Genomic DNA, 24,206 nt, shown 5'->3' on the forward strand with positions numbered 1-24,206 from the left:
CTCTTAAGAGCGTATGAATGTGGTTAAGTAGCAACCCAGACAGCGAAGTAGAACAGTCCAAAATAAAGCAATGTCTAATCAAGGTTCTATAAAAAATATATACACTTTAATTAAACATACCATGTACAATAATAACGAACGTGAAAAGCACTACACAAAACCCACCCCTGAGGAAAGAATACAGAATAACCAGAGATAATAGATGCAGCACTCTGGGTAATGAATCGGGGGTGAACGGCAAGCAAAAGCAACAATGTTCTTGAGAACGGATATGTACTTGTGAGCCAAAAGGGTTCAAAGTGACCTAACCAGCCTCTATGACCCAAACCTGGACAATGGGGGTCCTTGACAGTCAATAGTACCTTCTTTGTAGTTCTTCCTGGTTTGGCAATGCCGAATCAGACTTCTTGTCGCTGTGTGAAGATCAGGGGTGAGCAAAAGACAGCAGAGGATCCTGTTGGTGCAAATGTGATGAAACACGCTCCAAACAGTTAAGCTGCGAAAGACACTCATATCTTGGCTTTCAGAGTGCTGTGAGTCCCAATGCAGGGGCTCCTGGACAAGACAAGTCCTTTTCTCGTGCCCCCACACAACTGCAGGTGTCCTTAATACAGTGAGGTCCTGGGTGCCACTGTGGCTGGCAGAGAGATGGTCTTGCTCCAGCAGCAGGTCACCTCTTAGGTTGATGTGAGTCCCACTTGAGAGACTTGTGGACATGATGGTTGCTTATTCACCGTCTCCCAAACACAGGGAAGGTTGCCACACAACTGCTGGGGTCCTCCAACATGGTGAGGCCCTCGGTACTGATGTGGCTGGCAGTGAGACCGGTCGTTTTCCAGCAGCAGATCACCCCCAATGGTCCCTGGGGATGGTTAGGGGACAGAGCTCTCTTCTGCCTTAGAACACCTGCCTTCACCTCACAACTGTTGGTCTCTGGAAAGGGCTGCTCTCCCAGCGAGGTCAAATAAAATATTCTCAAGTGATGATCCGAAGATGCTAAAAGATGTTTTAAAAACGTGGTGGGAGACCTCTTTGCTTATAGGCAATCGTCTCCAGGTGATTGGACTAAAGCTAGCCTTCCTTAGCGGTCCAATCCTTGCTCTTGAATTGTGTGGACTTTGCCCTTCTGATGTCACACCCAACGTGCTTTGCTCCACAGGAAATGGAGGGGACAGGAAAGAAAGCACGGCAGAGAGATTTGAGATAGTGGAAGTGCCCTTCCATTGAACAGACCTCCCCTGAATACTCTTACCCCACTCCCTTCCCAGAACAATGTCCTTTGGAAATACAGCCCCTGGTGTAAGGCCTGTCTCTTTGTGAATGGGTGTACCTTTTGATTGCTACCTGCCCTTAGAAAAGAACAAAGAGGTAATCCCGCCAGGGTACGTTCTTGCCATTACGCAGGGTTTAGCCTGTCTGGGGGAGTACATACAGTGCTTCCACAGCTGAACTGGGCCCACAGGGCTGACACACGTGCAATATCAATTTAATGTGACTGGGATAACTCTTGAGATGCTGGCCACCATACCCTAACTCGGGCATGGATTATTTTTTACAGTTTAGAGTGCCACCAGGACAGGATCTCCAGAATTATGCCGTTTTTGGAACAAGGGTGCAAATTTAAAATGCAGCTCCTGTGTGTCAGACTTGGATGTCACTGCAGCTGTCAAGAGGGCACCTATGATATGATATGGCTTTTATAACGTGCCTCTACACAAGTGTTTCAAGGCGCGACAAGATAAGGGAGGGGGAACAGAGAGAAGACAGAGACAACGATCTTACTAGGCCAGGTGACATTGAGATTGCGCAAGTGCAGGGGAAGGGGAAGGAAGAGGTGTGAGGGGAAAAGGGGAGGGGCAGTGCAGTACATAGGATAACAGTAAAATAAAAAATAGGCAGTGCGGCCAGCTCGTGGCAAGTGCTGGGGCTGTAGGATACAGAAACAGCCACCGAGTGCAAGGGTTGCCAGGGGGACAGTGTAGGTGTGCAACTGGTGGGGGGGAGACCTGGGGCTGAGAACAGAGGCTAGCCAGATGACCAGTGCAGTTTCAGAGTTCAGCAGGGGAAAGGAGGAGAGAAAGCAGAACCACAGAGGAAGGTCTTGAGGTGCTTCAGGAACCACAGATGGTTCTCCTCAAGTTTCAGAGAGACAGGGAGGCTGTTCCAGAGGGAGGCCCCAGCAGAAGAAAGAGATCTACCACCAACTCGTTGCTTGGAGAAGCGGCTGACCCTGAGGAAGTTAATGGTGGATGAGCAAAGAGCTCTCGAAGGAAGATATTTAGGAAGAGAGAGTTGAAGGTATTGAGGCCCCAGGCCCCATAAGGCCTTGTGAACAATGCAGACGGTAATCCTCGCATCCACTGGGAGCCAGTGCAGAGATTTCAGTCCTGGAGAGATACGATGCCTGGACTTGAGGCCAAGGACAAGTCTTACAGTCCTGTTTTGAATGAGTTGCAGAGGGTCGGAGAGTAGAGGCAAGCAGATTTAGAAAGGGGCGGTTACAGTAATCCAGCCTAGAGAGAATCAGAGCTATGGAGACAGTGAGCTTCTGGGGGAAGGAGAGGAAAGGAAGAATACCTCTGAGGAGATGCAGCTGGTAGTGTGACATCTTAGAGACATCAGAGATGTGAGGAAAGAAGGAGAGTGTCGAAGATGACCCCTAGGTTTTTAGCCTCACAGGTGGGAGCAGGAAGAGGGCCAAGAGAGGCCGGCCAGAGAGTGACAGGAAAGGAGGGAGCAGGTGTGCCAATGAGGAGAATCTCAGTCTTACTGGCATTAAGGCAGAGATCATTGGCGGCACACCACTCCTGGATAGTAGACAGTTAGAGATGAGGGAAGGAGAAGAAGAGGTGGCTGGAGGGAGCCTGAAAATTAGCAGTGTCATCCAAATAGCACTGAATGTTGGGGCAGAGAGCGGCAATGGGTGGGCAAGAAGTCCCAGTTATTGGTTGAACAGCCAGGGAGAGAGGTTAGACCCCTGGGGAACACCACAAGTAGAGATAGAGGGTAGGAAGGACCTGTTCTGTGCCACTGATAGAGCAGGTGCTGCGAATCAGGATACCGATAAAGCAGGGCACAGGAACACACTATGCTTTTGGCATGGAGCTCATTATGAAAGGGCAATCTGATTAGCAGATTTCCCTTTCAGAGATGAAATTAACTGCATCATTTTATTATTTAGTAAAAGTTCAAAAGCCAGGGCTTTCACACCATTGCTGAATGGCAATTGATCACTATCAACATGTAGTCATGAATATTAAAAGCATGCAGGCCTCTCTCATACAATAATCAAACCAGATGCAAGAACCGTCCTAAGGAACTCCTAACCATGTCTGGAGATGAACCATGATAATCAAGCCCATCATATGTTAGATACTTTTAAAGCAGTGCATGTGGTGGGTGATGCGATCTGTGCAAGTGGTGTCGGGTAGGAGTTGGCAGCGAGAGGCTGCCACACTATTTTCATGGAAGAGCACATTGGGGGTCATTTTTTAACACATTGGTGTGTAATTGGAACGTGGAAAATGCTTTTGCGCAAACTCATTTTGCAGTCAACCTTAGGCATAGGAGGGCAGAAAAACAGAGACACTATTTCTGCTTTTCTTTACTCCTCCATCTCCAGAAAGCCTTTGTTTTACATCCTGCATGATATTTTCAGCAGGCTTAAAACAAAGGTTCAAATGGCATACTACTTGCTTTTACACCTTGTGTTGTAGCAGGAGGATGCCATTGGAATCCATTATAAAACTCTACTTGCGGTGTTTTATTTCCCCTCAAAGGGGAGCGTAAAAGTGAAGTGTAAAGGCATTTTAGCTTTGCTTTACTCTTGACTTTTACGCTCCCCTTTGGGAGCGTGTAATTGCATGCAGGGGGGACAGCAACACAAAAGCGCAAGAGTTGGTGGTCTACTGAATGCAGTTTTGCAATTCTTAACAAAATACCCCCATTGAAATTTTGAAGTGACAATTATTTTGACCGTAATTGGTATTTTGGCAGATTCAGTGTGCGTTATATGAAGATGCGTGACAAAAGCCCACGTCATGCAGTCGGACCGGGGTTACTACTAGCCTCCCTGTAGTAGGGTGACCAGACGTCCCGGTTATCCCGGGAAATCGCCCTCAGTAATTAAAATTGTAATTTTATTTCACCACAACTCAGCATTTTGAAGTTGGAGGACTCGCTCGAACTCCCAACCTTGCAGGTACAAGTCACAACACTTACTGATTGTACCACTGAGACTGGCTTGGAAAGGTGTGTACAGCAAGGCATGTTATAGCAATTAGAGCAAATGCCTGTTTTGAATTCACATGCCAAAATTCACAGCCAAAACTGCACAAATGAGATCATATACAGTTTATGGAAAGGAGAAGTGCTGGAAATATGATTGGGTGGTGGTTTTGGGTGCGTGTTGGGGGGGGGGGCAGTAATTGGTGGGCTGAAATGGGGTAGTCCCTCTTTTATGTTGTTGGTCGTCCCGGTTGTTCGTGTTGGAAATCTGGTCACCCTACCCTGCAGTGAGGATACATTAGTTAGTTGCAGGTCTGCCCAATGGTATTCGTAAAAGCGTCCGTGTTCACGTCAACGTATCATGGCTCGCAAACGCACACGTTGGATTTAGTTCCGTTAAACATACAGAACTATTTTGTCATAATAAACATAACGTTGTAATAGTAACCCGTCTAATAAGGGGTTTCCTCGTTCTGTCCCAGGCACAGCGTGTATCCATCCTCCTTTCAAAACCCATTTCCATTTGCATTGTGTATTTTTCCTAATGCCGTGGAATATCGTACGGGACAAGGTTACCCGTGGGCCCAGGGTGGCGAGTGAACCATCACATGTCCAGCCAGCAGTGGATATGGTAGAAGGTTTTGAAAAGCCATAGCAGTTGGCCGTTGTGGTGCGTGACTGCTACGGCTTTCTTTTTTATTCTTTCTTATTTTTTTCTGTCAGCAACCGGCATTAACTATGAAAAGAAACTAGACGCATGTTCAAGTCTTTAGTTTCCCAAACACCACTCCTATGTATGTGCTACTTGGAAATCTTCAGGGACAGTGTTTAGAAACCAGTGGGTTGTTTATTTTGTAAACTTGGGTCAGAGGGCGCCGAGGGGTCAGCCTCGTTTACATCAGTAGTTTATCAAGGTGATGGGTATAAAAGGTCGGAGGCGACAACATGGGTCGAATTCCCTTCACTCCTCTACTCCTTTCATTCTAACACCAGGCGAGACACGTGCAAGATGTGACACTATTCAGTGCAATTTGACGATTTGTAAAGATCAGATGAGTTGTAATTGAGGTACACCATTACTACCGTATACAATTTACCTAACTAAACACGCAACAAATTCACTTTGCATTGTTTCCTTTCATTCAAACTTGCCAGGCTTTTATCTAATGCAACTATCTTTCTAGCTCGGACTGGGGCAACAAATAATCCCGGCCCCCAAAAAACATTGCACACCTTCAGGATTCATTACATTTTTCATGACCACCTGCTGGTGTAGAACTAGGCTGGAAGTTATTTTGGAAAAATGTGTAGAAATGGATGAATTTTAAAGCACATCGGGCAGTAATCTCGGTTAAGATTATCAGGTGCATTAAAGTAACCACATCCCCCCCCCTGCGCAGTTGATGAGTGCTGTCTTCTCCTGTCCCTCGCTTGGCTTGCATTCTGCTCTAACCTCTGCACTACTTCACGGGAACCTTCATCTGTGTTAAACTCTCCTGCTGGTGAAAACTACGCCCGTGATACGCCCTAGTAACAAAGTTCATTCATTCTACTGGCTGCTTCAGTAAGTAACGCCCCCCGCCCCCCACACGGAAGAGTCCAAAAAAGGTGGGCAGCGCGCAGTTGGCAAAAGTGCTGTCAGGCAAGTGCTGTCTGCGTTTTGGCGCAGGAGCGAGGTTGATCCGGGACAGAAAGTAAGGGGAATCAACGTACACAACTGCGAGACTGTGCCGCTGCCGGTTACCTCCCCCTGGGCTTGCTCTCTAGGGCCGCAGTGTTTTATCGCTGTCCGCCACACAGGCACTTTTCGATCTGATGCACTATAAACTACCGTCTATAACTACATAAATGTGACACTTGCCCTATTTACACTTGAGACAACTGTGTTGAGCCCACCTTGTGTAATAACATCATGAAGATTAAGCCCATACGAAGGGCGGGGCCACATAGCGAATCAGTCAGGATGGGAAAACGAGCCCAAAGCCCTAAGAACACCCGCAAAACTCAGAAGGATGCACGCAAAGCCAAGAAGTGTAAAATGGGAAATACCCTGTCTGTCTACAAGTCTAGGAAATGGAGGAGGGAGCTGCCCGGGAATGATCTTAAAAGCACCATACTATTTGTGCCTCCGAACAAGCCTATTGGCCCAGTAATGCCCCTAGGGTCAGCTGGAAGTACATCCCTTAACAAACTAAAAACGTTTTCAAAAGTACAGACCGTTGGTACAAGGTGCACTGTGACCTTACAAGGGCCCTTGGACAAGTGGACACATTCAAGGCCCGCGCCCAGCTTGCTTCCCGATGGGGATGACAAAGAGCACAGTAACTCACAAGTAGGCCGTAACCATCGGCCTGGCATCCAGGCATCATGCCAAGGATGTACCCCACCTACTAGCCCAACAAAGCTGTGTGGTTACGATATGACTGAAGGCTACAACAGCAAGGTCTCTATGGCAGACCTACCACTCGGCTGCCACGCAGGTAGTCCTGTGACAGAGGGCTCCACAAGTCACACTTGCCTGTGCCCTTGACAGCGCCCGAGGTCAGTGGCCCCTACAGTTCCCTATCCGTTAACATGATAAACAGCCCCATAAGGCTGGCCCATTAGTGAGACACGAGAAGATTCACACCACTGGACCTAGCCCATTCTTAAATCGAATGAACCTTCTGCGGACATGGGCCCCGATGCCCTGGCTGTCCACAATTACCATAGCCTAAATTGCAATTGGAACTTCCTAAATGGGATAATCGCACAAATTGGGTTTTGATACGGTTCACATCACCTATAGTGGTATCACTGCTATGTACAAATGTGGATGTACTGCTCAGTCTGGGACATAAACTATTTCTTTTAAGCGAATCACAACAGGGAGTTCAGACCAATGATCCAAACGTTGCTTGGTCACCCATAGTGGAGGCCCACCATCAAGCTATGCATCGTTCAGCTCTCAATACATTCACCCCATAAAAATACCCAGGCCGCACACAGATATGCACACCCAGGGCGATAGGTGGTGTACTGGTCATTGCCACTCTGGGAGGGAGACCCCTCAACCCAACACACTAGGAGGGATTGAAGGCTCAGGATAGCAAATTCAAATACTTGGGGGTTTAATCACCTCCTGTAGGCTGAGGGGGTCGATGCATGCACTTGCCAACTATGACCTATTCCTATTACAGGAAACCTGGCTAGACTGCCCACTGCATGTTGATGGATACCATTTACACCAAATCATCGCTCACGCCTAGTGGTGTTGCCCCCCATTGGAGGTAATATCCAAGTGGTGGAGCTGTGGCTTGATGGCAAGGCGGATGCTGTGAGGATACTGATTCTAAATGTCTGCATTACCCCCATTATGAAATGCGTGGAGGAAATACAAACTTAATGGAAGAGATATTTGCAAGATTTGAAGGGAGTTATAGTAACCACCTCATTCTCTTGGGTGGGGACTTCAACGCCAGGTACCTTGACGATAGCAATGTGCTCAATCCCGTAACGAAGAAAGAAAGAGTGAGATGCTACAGAAAAAGAGCAACAGCAAAGGAACACAATGGGTTAACTACCTGAGACACTGGGGCCATACCATGTTGAATCGTAGAGCTAGGGGGGGAGGCAACCCTGGGCAATATACAGAGGCCGGGAATAACATTTGAGCCACCCTAGACTATTACTTTGGGAATAATGCTTGCCTCATGGCCACTGAAGACCTCAGGGTGACGTCCAATGACTATAGCGACCAAGATATCTTGGCCCTTATTATAAACCCTCAATTGAACAAATCTCACCCCTACAGCTGTACCGGCATCCATCCGAACCACTCCAGTAATTGTATACGCTGGTCTGCCAGAAACGTCGACAATGCAGGAGTTCCCTTAGCTGTGCTCTTGGGTGCTGATCTGGAGGTGCTGGGTGGCCTTAACTGTAATGAAGTCGAAGAATGGCTTAAATGTTTTGCCACGCTAGCTTTCTCCAATAAAGCAGGGTACCTCTCGATCGCTGATAAACACATCAACAAATTCGACAGTGCTATTTGAGGCACCAAAAGAGTGATGCAACAAAAGTTGAGAATGGTACGTGGGCAAGGATGACCCAAACATGAGGTGACCAGACATACAATCAGTATTAAGAATGACTAGAAGTACTGGGTCAAGTGTTGAAAGTATTCGATAAGAAACACACATTGGCAAAGCATGATTACTGTGCTTAAAAGTGGCAATATTAGAAACATTTGGGTGACTTTAACCAGGGCCAACGCAGCGGAAGAACATCCTAAACACTATCCAGGAAAAAGAGTGGATTAGCCACATAAAAGGGAAATGAGGTACCACCTTAGGGGACAGGCCCCCACAATTTATAATTGGTTGCTAGCCCCTGGAGAATAGCGAGGCCGATATTGAAATAGTAATGTCGAACCTTAAGAACTCTAGGGCTACCGGCCCAAACGGCCTTGCCAACGTGGTCCTCAAGCAGAATCCCTCTAAGTGGGCCATTATACTCAAAATCCTATTTGACAGGGTGTGCACTACGCACGAAATCCCAACCTCATGGCAACAGTCTTTACTTATACCGGTTTATAAAAAAGGAGACAGGAACGTGCCAGAAAACTATAGACTGTTGTCATTGTTAGATGTTACGGGTAAAATCTTTTAAACATTTATCCTTGGGGCACTACAGAAATGGGTGGATGACACGCATCTACTACAATTTATGCAGACTGGGTTTCATCCGGGGAGCTCTACAACGCATAACCTGAGGATTATGGACACATTGTTTAGAGGGGCTACAGCACCCGTAGGGGCTTCATTGTATACTATTTTTGTTGAATTCCCGGCAGCTTTTGACAGGGTCAGTCGCGATAATTTATGGTATAACATGTAAAGTTGGGGCTGTCCTACATGGCTGATGAGTGTCCTTAAGGGTCTGTATTATAACACACAGGGGAGTATGAGACTAGACGACTCGGGTGCTATGACCTCTCGGGGCGGTAAAACAGGGTTGTACTCTGGCTCCCCTACTTTTATAATATATATAAATCCAACCTCCCTTGCGCTTTACCCCAGGCGTCTGCTGTGGCCCAAGAATAGCAGATAGGCCTATCCCAAGTATGTTGTACGCTGACGACCTGGTGATGTTTAACCATACCTACAGCAGCGCGAGGGATATGTTTTCCACATTAGTAAAATATGCAACAGAAAATGACCTAAACATCAACACGGGGAAAACAAAGGTCATGCTAGTCGCATCTAAGAAGGTTAAATGACCGAGCTTTAGTACCAGAATGGGGACATTGGATTATGTGGCGAAATATCCATACCTGGGATTGGAAATGAGTGCTAGCAGAACATACACCCATATAAAAGAGGCCAAGGAAACAAAGGCACGATAAATGAACCACTTGATTGGGGCCTTCGCAAAACAAATGGCAGAATTTTCATTGGAGGGGGTAATTAGCCTCTATAGACAGTGTTTTTGCCCCATGGTCTTATACGGCTTAGCTGCCTTGGCAATAGTTGAGCTGAACTCGCTGGATAAAATTGAGGGATACTTTTGGAAAAAGATACTAAAAGTAAGCCCCTTGACTTCTGTTGCGTTTCTTAGACTGGCGCTGGGGTTAATATCCCTAAGGGGCCAAATTTAAATGATTGCTTCATTTAAAAATTAATTCCCAGACAAAATTTCAATTATTTGCAGCATTGGGGCCCGCTAGCAGATCTAGCCTAACTATGTTGAAAAGGACTTTAATCAGCTAAATGCAACCCTCTATGAGCACTTGTGTTGGCACCCTGAATTTACACAAGGCACTAGGTTTGAGAAATTTAAAACTACTATTCAAAAGAATTTTGGCCCAATGGGACTGGACAAATAATTATGCACATCTTTCGACCCCACGCACGTAGAAAAATGTCTCAAACATTACACACAGATTCCTGCAAACACAAAGAAATTTGAGACCGTGCTCAAATCCGGCAATCCAGAATTTCATCCTGAGATTAATTAACTGCCACTATACATTTTCACAGTACAAAACTTTAGATCCCTCTAGCACATAGGGGTTGTCGCATATGTAATGTCCCTGGTAACTTTGAAATGGCAAAACACCTACTCACTCAGAGTAAACATATGGGCTCAGCATATATGACCATCATGGATAGCTTTGACTCGATAAAACATAATGCATTTTGCGACTATTGTCTTAATATGGAGTCAGAAAACATGCACATAGCCTTGTATTGGCTATGGTGTATTACCACAAAAGCTTTGCCCGTTGATAATAGATAGAGGAATAGCCAGTGAGTCTATACAATGTAGTCCAAGACTATATTTTAGTCCTGTTTTTTAATTGTTTTTATATCATTGAAGAATGACTTATTATTAATGTCTTGACATGTTATTACTTGAGTAAATGATGGTTTTAAGTAGTTGGAGTTTAAATAGACGGAATATTTAAAACGGTTACTCGATTCATTTGTATCCATGTTGTACATTAATGGATTTGGTTCGATTTGATTGGAATTGGATTAATGTTTTGCAAAAATTAATTGTGAAACACGTTATTATTTGAGCCTTAGGAGTTATTATTCTTTGTTTCTTTTGTAAAAGTTCTTTTAGAACTAAATACAAATAAATATAAATAAATAAAAATGTCCCCAGAAAACTGGCACACGCTGGAGTTCAGGCACTGCCCTATTGCACTATAGACCAGTCTGGGGTCTGAGCAGCACCAGAAGAGGTTGAATACATCTACCAATACGATTTAGCAGAGCACAGCGTTAATAGGGTCAGCTGTGTATATGATGGGACTAGACTAAACAAGATGATGAAAAGCAATGGTTGTAGTTGGCAAGCCCTTCAACTCAAGTCTCACACGTTGACCGCACCCTGCTGCAGCTCTCAACTCAAGTCTCACACGTTGACCCCACCCTGCTTCAGCTCTCTTGGAGTTTCACGGGTGCCACTGCTTCGATTTCGTGTTGGTGATGTTACTGGCGCATCTGCCATTTCAAGCAAATGGAGTAGATGACCCAGTGGGCAAATACTCATGCATGTTCACAGACGCGCACACACACGTGCATAGCCGTAGGCACAGGTTTATAAGGTCAGCAAAGGTGGTTTTGTGTGTGCACGCATGCAAGCCAAGACAATACAAATTAGAAACATGACAAACATGGACGTGTGGTATTATTGCTCAATAAAGAGGGTAGTTTTGGTTTGAGGACTTTCCAATATTCCCTTTTCCAAAGTAAAATCCTGAGGCGTGTGCTTGTGGCTACTCTTCTTGGAGAAGGCACGCTGGTGGTTGCTTCAGTTCCTCCCCCTTGGACCTACGGTTTGCCTCTGTGACTGCATCCGTACGTACCTCGTGCAGTTTTTGTGACCGTATTTAGAATTTTTCAATGTCTGAGGTTTTTTGGAGAACTGTTGTGGATTTACCAATTTGGATGTAAGAACTGTACCTATATATTGAAACCCTGCCCTGGATTTTCCCAAGTTTTGGATTTGCCTTTGGCATAATGGAACTGCTTGTATATGAAGTGAAAAATGCCATTGAGTTTCCACCTTGCATTTGGAACTGTCTGATCAGAATGTATTGGACTGACCCCTTTTTTCCCAAAATTTTATCTGCACTTTGAATTTGCTTTTTTGGATTTCAAAGTTTTTTGCTGGGTTCTCCCCACCATTTGCTTTGTCCCTTAGACCAGTCCATGCAGACCATCCTCCTTTTTTGGAAGGGTCACAGATGTACTTGCCTGGGGCGCTTCTGATATTTTTAATCATATCAATCAGAACTTCATTATATTGACCGAAACATGCTGAGTGCCATCACCAATCGTCATTTACTCTCTTATCAGTAAAAAGATATGTTTTGATTTTCCACTCTTTGCACCTACCTGGATATTTCCGATCTCCATAATGGGGAATCTTTGCAAGTCGCCCTCTGGGTTTTATTTTCAAGGTGGATGTGTTAGAAGTCCCCATCTTTTACTGTCCTATATTCATCTAAACCTTGGTGCATCTCCAAGGTGTTTTCCAGTGAGTTCCTGCTGTAGTTTGCTTGATTTGTTTGCTGTGATGCACTGACAAGTCCTTTGCCAATGCTAAACCACTGCAGCTGAAAAATCCTCAGTTTGCAAAAATGTCACCATCTTTTTTCAGCTAAGCCATGTATATTGGCATTATTAATAGAAGATGACAAATAATTGATACACATTCATTTCAAAGGAACAGCAAATGTAAAGCTTAACGCCTTGCTTGCTTCACAATAAGTGTAGTGGATGTAAATGAATCCACCGCCTTGCCGTAACAGCAAGGTTCTCAATCACACTGCACCATTTCTAACACATAGGTCAGGCCTTTCTTAAGGGCAAAAATGCTCAAAATGTTAATAGAAAAACGGATGCCGGGTCTATATGGCAGAGGTGACGATTTAATAAAAGGGGTCGAAGAAGCCAAGAGGACTACAATTCGAATGCAGGTACCTGGGCACATTGTATAGTTTTGCAGTCATCGTTCATCAAGGTCTTTTGGTGCATAACATCATGATCACTCCGCATTGTGTGATTGAGCTGTAATTGATCTACTTGTCCTGCTTAAGGCAGTTCAAGTACATGTTTCAAGAACATTGAAAGAATTCCATTGTGCCAAGGTTCAAACATCCTGCTATCATCCTTCAGACTATCAGACACTGCTTCCAAGCTTTCAATGGAACTTGGAAGCTTCAAATACTGCCACATTGTCCACCACCTCCTTCCAAAGTGTGAGGTCTTCTGTGCAGAAGCTTTTTCCTGATCCCTGGAGAGTGGTATAAGCCACGCCTTCTCACATGCGTGTGCCAACCGCAGAACAGGAGGAGAGTAAGGATTCCTTATCACCACCACGCCCACCAATAGCTCTTGAAGATGTGTTGGCCTCTCTTAGTCCAATAAGCGTCCATATTGGCTGTTGTCAGGATATCGGATTCCGGCCATCATTAAATGTGTAAGGAAGGTAAAACAGGTTTTCTGAACCTAATGCCACCCTGGCATGCATTGCTTTCCTTGCAGCCTGAAAGTAATGGGATTTAACCATTTTCTGCCTGATTCATGGAATTATTTGCGCCGGAAACGTAGATTTGCGTGCCTTTCTGCCTGAAAATCCCCATACTTCAAACAGGGATTTTCGGGCGGAAAGGCGCGCAAATCTGTGTTTTTCACGCAAATAATTCCATGAATCGGGTTATCTTTTTCTTTTCTCTGTTTGCTCTAAGCATAATTACTCTTTAAACTTTTTCAATTCATGGCACATTCGACGACCTTTTAGACTGTAGCACACTCGCATGTTGTAATTAATATTTGCACATTAACTGTTTGTCGTGTATTTATTTATTCTTTAGACAATGTAACGTTACATCATAATTTCCCAGAAACGAGATGTCCTTTTTTGTGGCGCGCGAAAAGTGTATGTTTGGCTCCATATTGGAAAGAGATACTCTTCCTTCCTGGTGCAGCATGAACAAACCTGCCGTCTTGCTGTTTTAATTTGTTAATGTTGACACGGTCGCACAGATACGCTGCGAAATCGGTTCCATGTTAGAACAACACACTTTGTTGATTGTGAGCAAATCATTGAATTCTTTTTTTACAGAAACATGCAAGGGGGAGACCCCGAAGCTCCTACCTCACCTACCCCAAATCTCCCTTATTATATACCTAACCCTAAACTCCATCTACCTGTTAGAGTAAAACAAATTACGTGTCTTTACTCATGACTAACTGGTAGCCAAATCAAAATAGCCTTAGCAATTATTGCACATTTATTTATATACATTTATTTTTGCTTAACCTAAAAACAAATTGAGTGGTGCATTGCTAAAGTTCAGTTGCAGACTTGATTGCTGCTGGAGTTGACAGACTCTGCTCTCTTTTTAAGACAAAACTGTTTTGTTGAGGTTTCAGCAGATGCTTCAGAAGGATTGTGGATCCAGACGTAACAATCAGTAGCAGTTTTTACTGGATCATGAACACATGTTTCTCAGCCCTTGTAAAAGCTTACATTTGCGGGGGGGTGGGGGAGTTTCCACCTTCTGCATCCGCTCAAACATCTGAAAGGGATCCACATATCACTTAAGTAATAGACACATGGGCAGTAATATGAGTTGTTAAGCTTTTTTGTGTATATTTTCTTAAAGGTTATTAAAAGCCTTGATTTTATTACTGAGACAGCTGCACATAAATCTACCTGCAACATGAACCAACTTTGTGCACCTTCAAATTAAGAGAATTTGCAATAAATGCTAGGGAATTATAGTGCATTTTATTTTTATCATGTAATTCATTTACTTATATGGAGCAAACAAAAAAGTCTATTTGTGTACATAGTAATCACAGTAAATGTCCTCCTTGTGATCGTGTTTTCCCTGGCTATCAACTCTAAGCATTAAGTGTCTTTAAAAATTATTTACATCTACATTGCAGCATCTGAAAATTTAAAATCGAAAATAAAATACTACCAACACGTGTTTTTCACTAGTTGTGCCTAGTGTAAATGCACGAGGTAAGAGCTTCTTCAGGGCTTTACTGTTTGTATGCTTTCTGTACCAATGTAGTATTTCATTTTCCTCAGTAGAGGTATTTCTCAGATTATTTCCTTCACACTTATTTTATTTACACTTGTTAGTGTCCTTCAATATGAGTTTTATTTGATCCTATAGTCAACACTTGTTGGCCAAAGTATTTTATTTTACAACATTGTTTTCAATTGTTTAATGTGGATATAAATAATGTGTAAAAACATGTACAGATAATGTTTAGCTTTGTTACCTATGGAAACAACTATATCCCGGGAGGACAATTGCTGTGGTTACTATGTAAAGAAAAAACGTTCAAAGTATATCCTTTTGTTTGCTCTATATAAGCAAATATATTACACCCAGCAAAAATAAAAGTGCGCTATAATTCCCTGGCATTGATTATATAACTGCAACTTTGTTCTAACTAAATTCAATTTGTCCAAAAGGTAAGTACGTTTTCATTGCGACCTTGAATCTTACATCTTGTGGTTTCATTTGTTTGGGTGTTCAAAAACATTGTCCATGAAAACAAGCTCAGCCAATCCGAGATTATTGTTAAACAATTTTATATTATTGACGTACACATGTCCTTGAACAGCAAGCATACTTCAGTGTGAAGTTAATAGAGACTGATGGTCAGCTTCACAACCAAATGTCAATGTGAGAAAATTGTGACTTATTGAGCCGGTGCTGCTGTGAGTTTGTCTGACAAACTCGTGCCCATAAGTGCTTCATGGTGAATAAAACAATGAGAGACTCCAAGCGTTGTGTCATGTTTTTGAGGGTCGAGATTCCATTTGATATCAAGATTTTTCATTAATTCATCTGTAACTCAAAAAATGTCTCCAACAGTTGTTTGTTCAATTAATTCTTTACAGAAAGTAAAATGCCCTTTCATGAAGCCCCCATCAACAAAACAGCTATTAGTTGTTCGTGTTTTGTAATATTTGTTGTTTCATCCGTTTGTAAAGAAAAAAGCACTGGCAATTTTCGAGGCCTTATTCCACCTTGCGGCACAACAGCACGGCATGTCAACCGATTGAGGCACACTCCCCTAATGCGATACACCACATGCCAGCAACATGGTAATTCCATGACTGATCTCATGCTTTTAGCTAGGAGGTCATCTAGGATCCAGTTGCAGATTGAGCAGCCATGTGTGCGACTGAGGAAAAGTACAGGAAGCTGTGGTGAAAATGTGTTTGGAGAGAGCCTCTGATGTAAAGGGAAGAGAAAGAGGCTGCCCGTTTTCTAATGTTAGACCGACTTGATCATGTTCTTTGGTGAAAAACTGCAACATTTGTTTGCCACTTTCATGTGAGAACACGTTCCATGATTCACAAGCTAATGCAACTATTTGTTTAGGGAAAGCAGACCCAAAAGAGGACTCTGGAAGGTATTTGAAAGATCATATGCAACGAGAACAGTGCTGACGACTCACTTTACAGAACTCTGTTTAAGTAGCTGCTTGGCAAGCCGAGGCACATAGCTCTGATATTTATTTATTGCAAAAGTCAACATTTCTATTTAATATCCATTCCCTTGGGGAACCTGGCGAACATCCTATGGGTATATTTTCTTTGCCACAGTATTTCAACCAGATGAAGCTCATTGAGCCACATAAGAGCGTGTAGGGTGACACCATTTTAGTGTAGTTTTGTTAGTACCTGGGATTACATTTGCATGAAATGCTGCCATCTTAGATCCATTCTGAATAATTGTATTTTTGCCAGGAAAACTACATACCTGGTTTCACCCTTTATTAGGGATCATCAGTGCAGACAATTTCCTGGAGAAAAAGGTTTGCATTTGGGCTCATTTGCATACCCACAATGCCTTGCTGCTGTGGCTCAGAACTGGATGTGAACTTCCAGTGATGGCTACTAGGTGGCATTGTGGAATGTGTGACTTGGCTCAAATGGACTTTCCTATATATATATTTATATATACACAATATGGAAAGGCTGCTGAATACTAGGGGCAGCAATGCATTCAGGCAAATCTTTTGCAAACCACTTTTTGCTGAAGAAGGCGGAAGCCAGTCCTCCAACCGCAGTCCACAGAGGCAATGTCGTTGAAGAGTTTTCAAGAAAGTTAGAAGCCACATATCCAGCTTCAGCCAACATCAAGGGCTACATTGTAAATCTTTCCTAGTCTTCTACCGTCATTTCAGACTGGTGTGACAGTCCAGGTTCCACCATGCCAGCTAATTTATCCCAAGACTCTTTTACCAATTGGGTGGTACTATTTTTAGACACAGTGAAAGCAGAATGTTCAGATTTTTTATGCAATGTGCATAAATAATAGCCGCAAAATCGTCTGCTGCAACTCTAGATCTTGATAACCTACCTCTAACAATCCTGTTGGTTAGTGGGCCTTCTTTTTTTCTGGTCTCAGAATGCCGCTTTACTCTTTTGATTTTTCTTTGCTGGTTTTTGCCCTCATCCCCTGCCACTCTGTGTTTGGGTGCATGTCTGTGGGCTCTGCCTCTCGCCCATTCTTGGACTGTAGTCATTGATATCTTTCCCTTAGTCTCATTGTGTCTCATGCTATGAAGGTTAGGTCGCGTCACCTATCGATGATGGTTCTATCGATGGCAGTCACATGTCTATGCATTTCCATGCACTTGCTTGCCATCATTTGTTTTTTGCAGGGCTTGCATATTTGACTTCGTCCATTTCTACCAGGTGAGTTTTTTAGACATTGGGGAGGAGGGGAACTAATGGGGAGCACTCATGTAGCAGATCCAACTATGCCAAGAATTATGTCACAAAACTATAATCCGCGTTGGGTTTAGTAAACTTTGGCGCTTAAGTCTTGTACAAAATAACTTTCCCTAGATTGTGCCTCATATGGCCCACACTGAGTACCTTTAAATGACATTACTGAGCTGTGTCCTACCGAATAATTCATGTATTGTTGTACTGCCGAGGACGTTAATGAACACATTATCTGTCCTTGCAAAATACATTTGTTTCGTTTGACCCCATCCAATTGGTCCGTGAAGTTGTAGATTTCTACTCCACAGGGGCCTCCAAAGGAGTCATCCATCTATCCCTATGTTTCTGTGGTTGGCTCTCCCGATCCTCCGTTTTTTCTTCCTTCTTAATGCTTTATTCGACATTAAGCTTACTGTTTATGGAAAATCAAATAGCATCATATATCTTATGTTCGGTTATAAGGCACTTGTATAGCGTCCACTGCCATTGGTATGGCCTTGAAGCGTTGTGGGGATGAAGAAATAATTTCTAAAATGTATGTGTGCATTTTTAGCCAACACAAGATGGGTCAGGAGTGGTTAGGTCCCTACAGCAACCCATAGTTAGCAGGTGAGAGAATGTGTGCCATGACAAATTGTCAGGGGAGTGGGAGAGTAAGGAGGGTCCGATTATGTGGACGGCTGGTCAGAATTTTGCATGGGTATCCGCTGAATTCTATTGGAGGAGGTGATGCGTGTTTGGGTGTGTGTCATCGACTAGTGTTTGAGCGGTATGCACGTGTGTGGGCCATGCCTGCGCGGGATACAGTTCTGTTTCATTGTGATGGCGTGCTTGATGTACCATAGAATAGAGACTGAGGCCCCCAAGGGGCTTTGGGAACAATAGAAAAATACAGTTGGCAAACCCACTCCCTGGACACTAAGGGAAGAAAAGCAAGTATGGCTGTGGAAAAAGGATCTACGTTATAAAACCGAATCCCAAAAACTCTAATTACAAAATTACGAAGCCCACTTGTTTGCGTTTTGTAATTCGAGTTTTTGGGATATCATTTTTCCCCCTGCTGGCCGTGTAATGTATGCAGGGGACACCCTTGCAACCCCTGCAGCCCATAATACCGAACTAAGGGAGAGGGGAACACCCCTGCAACCCCTGCTCCTCTTGGTGGGTATTAGGCTTTGATTTATTTTATACCAGGTCGAATGGACAGTAAATGTGCATTGAACCTGTTTTTTCCTGGAATTATGGAGTAAACCCTGGAAAAACAGTAGCAAAATACAGTTGGGAACCCACACCCTGGACCTTAAGGGAATAAAAGCAGGTATGGCAGTGGAGAACAGTAGCAAAATACACTTGGGAACCCACACCATGGACCTTAAGGGAATAAAAGCAAGTATGGCAGTGGAAAAACAGTAGCAAAATACAGTTGGGAAGCACTGTGGGTAGAAATGCAATGCTGTGGAAAAAAACAGCAAGATTCAGAAATGCAGCCGTACAGCAATGGCATAGTCTCCTACCTGGTTGTAGCTGTACAGTGGGAGGGCGAAACCTGGCAGGGCTGGGCTGTACAGGGTGTACAGGGATGGAAGGTGCCCAAGGAAGGTGCCCTTAGTCTTAGCCGGCTGCCCGGACAAGAGCTTCAAGTATGGTGTTCTGGGTCTCGTGACCCGGAACACTAATCAGAATCGTTGAGGGCGAGGGCGCTTGTGAGCTCGCGACCAAGATGGCCGCTTCTCACTGAGCTCTCTGCGAAGACACCTGAAGGAGGGGGCCACCAGCCTTATATTCTGTGTGCATTGCTAGTTAAAGGGTCGCTTCCTGAGGTCCCATAGTGTCTTGCACGGAATTCTGAGGACGATCCGTATCCTGAGGGCCCTGCTTGTGTGGTCCGTGTGCTGAGCTGCTGCTGCAGCCTGCAGGCATGGATGAGGAGAGAGAAGCGAGAGGAGGCACTGCAGGGAATCCACTAAGGGTCTGAGTCAGCAGATAACTGCTGGTAAGTCGGAGTCCCTGTGCATGGGTCGGCAGACATACTAGGGCTGCTGGATACGGTGCGGGTCTCCCATGGTCTGTCTGGACCCCTGCGGTCAGAGGGAGAGTTGCGGCAGCAGGAAGCGAGTAAGCCCTCTGGGCCGACGTGCTCTGCAGGTGAGTGTTTTTCAGGGAGATCTGGTACCCCCAGCCGCCAGGAGGATCATTAGGCTTCCCCAGGGGCATTGGGCCACAGTAGTGGAGGGCCGTGACGGCGAGCCTGGATGAACTGTTGTAGGCAATGGTAGGGTGTGGGACTGCAGCTGCAGTGCGAAGTCGGTAGACACCTGTCTATGGGCTTAGTGAGCACATCACACAACAGTGTTTTCTGAAATTCTTCAGTGAGTACATTGTCTGCTGAGGAGGTGGTGCGCTCACTGGTTATTGCTGGGAGGTTGGTGTGGTGGTCTGGGCTGTGGTGAGAGCTGGCCAGTGCATGCTTTTGGAGATTGCTGTGTGGACTGCTCCTACCCATGGGGGTGGTCCTGCTTCTGGTATAGCGCCTAGTGAGCCCTGAGACCACAGAAATTACCAAAAGAAGCCCCAAAAGCTGCAGCATTAGGTGAAGGTCATTGAGGACAAGAATGAGGCTTTGAAAGCGTGTTCCCAGAGGAAGAATATCTGTGTGGTTTGGATCCCACAGTCTGTACCACAGAAGAATAATGGAGTTTTCTGGAGGAATTTATAAGAGAAATGTTGCAAGATCCCCCCACCCGCTTTCGTCTCAGTTCCTGATGGAGCAGGCCCACCGAGTATCACCCCAGGCACTGAGACCAGGGCAAAGCCCGCGTCCTGGCATCGCTCGCTTGCTGAATTATGGAGACTGGGATGCGGTGTTGGGCTGAGCTGGGAGCTTGGCAACCTCCAGTATACACCCCTTCGGTTCAGAGGGCCTGCCTTTCCTTTCTGGCAGCTAAGCCCTTGCTCCGAGAGCGTGGTCTACAATATGCCATGCTCTACCCTTCCAGGCTGAGGATGGTCCATAATAACAAGACCCGCTTCTTTACTGATCCGGTGGAAATGCAGGACTTCCTGGAGTCCCTGTCTAAGGACTGAGACAAGGTGTACAGGGCCTGGGAGGTGGCTGGCTCGGCCGATGGTGGCTGGGAGGTCATGGGGATCCTGTAATTTACGGTGCCTGGGTGTTGCGAATGTGCTATTTGGTATGCGATTGTAGGTTTGTTTTCTTCTTGGAGATGACTGAGCACTCTGGGTCTGCTATAATGTATGCCACTGGTACTATTGTTGTCATCACTGTAACAATATAGTTATTTGCTATGATCCTGGAAATGGGTGGCCTCCTCTCTGTGGGGATTGTCCGAGGGTTGGGCCAATTGTGTTTTTGATACAGACGCCCCCGAGTGTGTACCTGAGTTATTTAGGTGTGTTTGCTGGGGGCACCTGGGGTGGGTGTTTCGCTGCAAGTTGGGGTTGGGCTGTATGGGTGGGAGCGGGGGATTGTAGGGTGTTGGGGGTGAAAGCTGAAAATGGTTTGCGTCTTTACAGGGGATGTTATACTAATGTGTGGCTGGATGCACAATGGAACCAAGAACGAGGGTGGTGGGTGCTAAGTGATGTTGTATGTGGCTCGGGGTAGCCTCAATGGCGCTGTGTACATTTCTTAGTTGGAATGTCCATGGGCTTAATCCGCGTGAGGTACGAAAAGTAGTGAGATATTGTGTGGGGCCTGGGGCCAACATCATCTTGTTGCTAGAAACCCATTTGATGGGGGCTGCAAATGAGGGAGTGGCTAGATCCTGGGGGAGCAGTCTGTATTATTCTTCCTTTTCCACATATTCCAGTTATGACTCTTGCCCAAAAATCATTACGCTTTTGACGATTGGAGCAGGTGGTTGACCCAGCTTGGAGGTTTCTGATTGTGACTTGGATCCTGGCACGCACTCCGATCACCATAGTCAATGTTTATGGGCCGAACGCTGATGATCATGAGTTTTTCAAAAACACATTTTTTTTTCTTTTTGTTACATAAAACCTTTCACACTTTAAAAACATACAACATACAGTGAACCATCAAATTAAACATCACCACACTATAAAAAGCTAAATCACACAATTTGCCATTGTTTAGGTAAGCAGCACAAATTGCACATCAGATAAAAATTCAAAGAATTTCATTGACCAGTCCTTGAAAAATGTCATCCATAAATGTAATCAATGCAATGGTCAGGCTTACACTTTCTCCAGCCACAATCCTGTACCACCATTCGTCCGGAGTTAACGAGGGCAGACCGTTCAGAATGTTACCACAGAATAGCGTTCTCTTCTCCGTCAGCCCCTGACAGTCCAGAGGTAGATGGTATAATGTCTCTTCAGTCCCCTGTCTCTTACAGAGCCTAAAGTTTACATCCTGGTCTTGCCAGATCCTCCTATTTCTCCAAATTTCCTTTGTGGGGAGTAGGTTTAATCTAAACCTCATGAATTTGGACGGAATAGAGCTACAAGGGAACAATCTGAGATATTTCGGAATTAAATTCTGGTGTCTGCAGTCAATTTTAAAATTGCAGTAGGTCTTGTATTGTTCTCTTGCTGCAATGGTGTCTATCCAATCCCTTCTTCACAGTTTGAGTTTGGCTGCATCAGGATTGTTCAGCAAATCAGATTCTGAAACCCCCAAATCCTTCAGGATTTTGTTATATGCTGAGTTCCATGCATTTAGAATGGGTTCACTTTAAGCCTCCAAGGACTCTTTCGGGAACTTAAACCCCCTCACAGGGGGTCTGTTCTACACTTCCTGTACAGAGATAGGGGTTTCCATTCCAACATTGCACACTGGGAGGTTAGTCACAACTGAAATATTATGACTGGCATGTTTCTTAAAAGGGGCTTGATGTGTAAAGTTGTATAGTTTTTATATCCTGGACAGAAGAAGACAAAATGGTAAAGCGTGCTTCCTTGGTTAACTTTCACGTGGGGTAGAGATCTGAGTTTACCATCTTCCATCCTTTTAGAGTGGGTGTTCAGGGCTATATGGCAAATCGAAATTTCATATAGAGCGCTTGAGCATATTGGGGTCTCCATTTCATCTATATAGTTCTCGCTAATGAAACCCTGTTTGTGCCCAGTCGGTCGGTCAGTCCGTCAGTATGGCGTGATCACTAGAAGCTACTGAACTTTCAGTCGGTCAGTATGGCGTGATCACTAGAAGCTACTGAACTTTCTTTAATGTATTCTCCATGGGTGCTTTTTACCACAACAATTGAGCTAGTGTTGATCCACGGGTGGGTGAGTCCAATCAAAGTTAATGCAGATTTTACCCTCCATTTTGTTTGCCACAAGCGTAAGCCATACTGAATCGTTGGTACATCTGATGTACTTGTAGCTGACACATGTACAGAACCTTTCATTTAGCACAACACGAGAAAACTATTGGCATATCTGATTAGCGGGTGTAAATTGGTTGGCGTGCTATTCGATTCTTTGCATTGTTCAATCATATATATATATATATATATATATAGCTCATATTTAAACATTGACTCAAGCTAATTTAAAGACATTCAAACAAGCAGTGGCGCACATAAGGGTCGAAGTGAAGTGACAAACGTGATTCTACTAGCATGACATACACCTCAAAATGGACAGTGAGGTTGCAGGGATGGTGTGCGATTTCCTGATGATTGCATTTGCACACCGTTTCGTTTCTTGCCACGTAATGTTTTTGTTCCCTGGATAAAGGAAATAAAATAAAACGGATTGCATGTAAACATCAGTCTGATTTAGTACACATTTTCCAAAGATGCTAGTTCCCTGTTGCATAGTTATCTTGTATTGGAGGTTAACAAATGTGCCACGCACTGTGTGTTAACATATCTAAAATCAAACGGCTGATTCAAAGAGCATGCGGTTTTGTTGGGTGCTGTCTGTGAGCCGTTGGGATTGTGAGATAACTTTAAGATCTCCCTGTACAGCCAGCTCAGTGCTTGCTGCGCCCTCTATCATTGTGGAATAGCGCAATTGTCTCATTCCAGCTCATTGTGCGCAACGATGTTCTATTTTTTATTGTTGTTTATTTTACCTATCTCCTGTGTGCAGCGAGTTTACACTGCAAACTACTTTCCAATTAAACGGATTCAATGGGTCATTGATAAATCCTGCTCATTGCCACACAGCTTAGTATCCAGAAACAATGAGCACACAGCTTTTTTTTTCATCCTTATAGAAAAAGAAGCTAGTGGTTGATTCCTTGAAAATGGAAGTTTCACAATCTATGCGTTAGGTCTTTCTGTGTGAATTGGGATACACAATTTGGGTGACGGACGGCCAAAAGAATCTGGAAAAGTCACTTGCATACATTGGAAATCACTGTAATTTGTTTTGATTGTTGTAACGAAGTTTGCTGCATTCCAGCATTTCATAGATATGAAACATAATCACTATTGCAATATACAAAAAGCAGGGATTGAAATTAAGGTTGGATAAGTATAGCAGCTTCTGGGTAGCCAGCATTAAACACAGATCAGGAGCTACCAGTGGGGAACAAGGAGCTAGTAGATAGCGTTCTGCTAGTCTCTTTCCCATAAGATGCAAACATCATTTTGCCCATTATGTATTGCCCCTTTTACTTTAACTGTAGTATAGATGTGTCCTAGTTTTTATTTATAGAGTTTCCCAAATGCAATGAGTTAAATTCACATATGTGAGTTTGTTTGGCATCAGTTGGCCTG

General features: G+C 44.3%; 1 protein-coding gene across 12 annotated transcripts in view; it reads left to right on the forward strand.

Moving 5' to 3' along the window:
- Window positions 1-24,206, forward strand: part of PPFIBP2 (PPFIA binding protein 2) — a 1,806,653-nt gene that overhangs the window by 930,110 nt on the left and 852,337 nt on the right. The gene's annotated exons all lie outside the window — the stretch shown is intronic.

Source organism: Ambystoma mexicanum, chromosome 11 (genome assembly GCF_040938575.1).
Source record: "Ambystoma mexicanum isolate Mex_15411 chromosome 11, UKY_AmexF1_1, whole genome shotgun sequence".
NCBI classification, from domain to species: Eukaryota; Metazoa; Chordata; class Amphibia; order Caudata; family Ambystomatidae; genus Ambystoma; species Ambystoma mexicanum.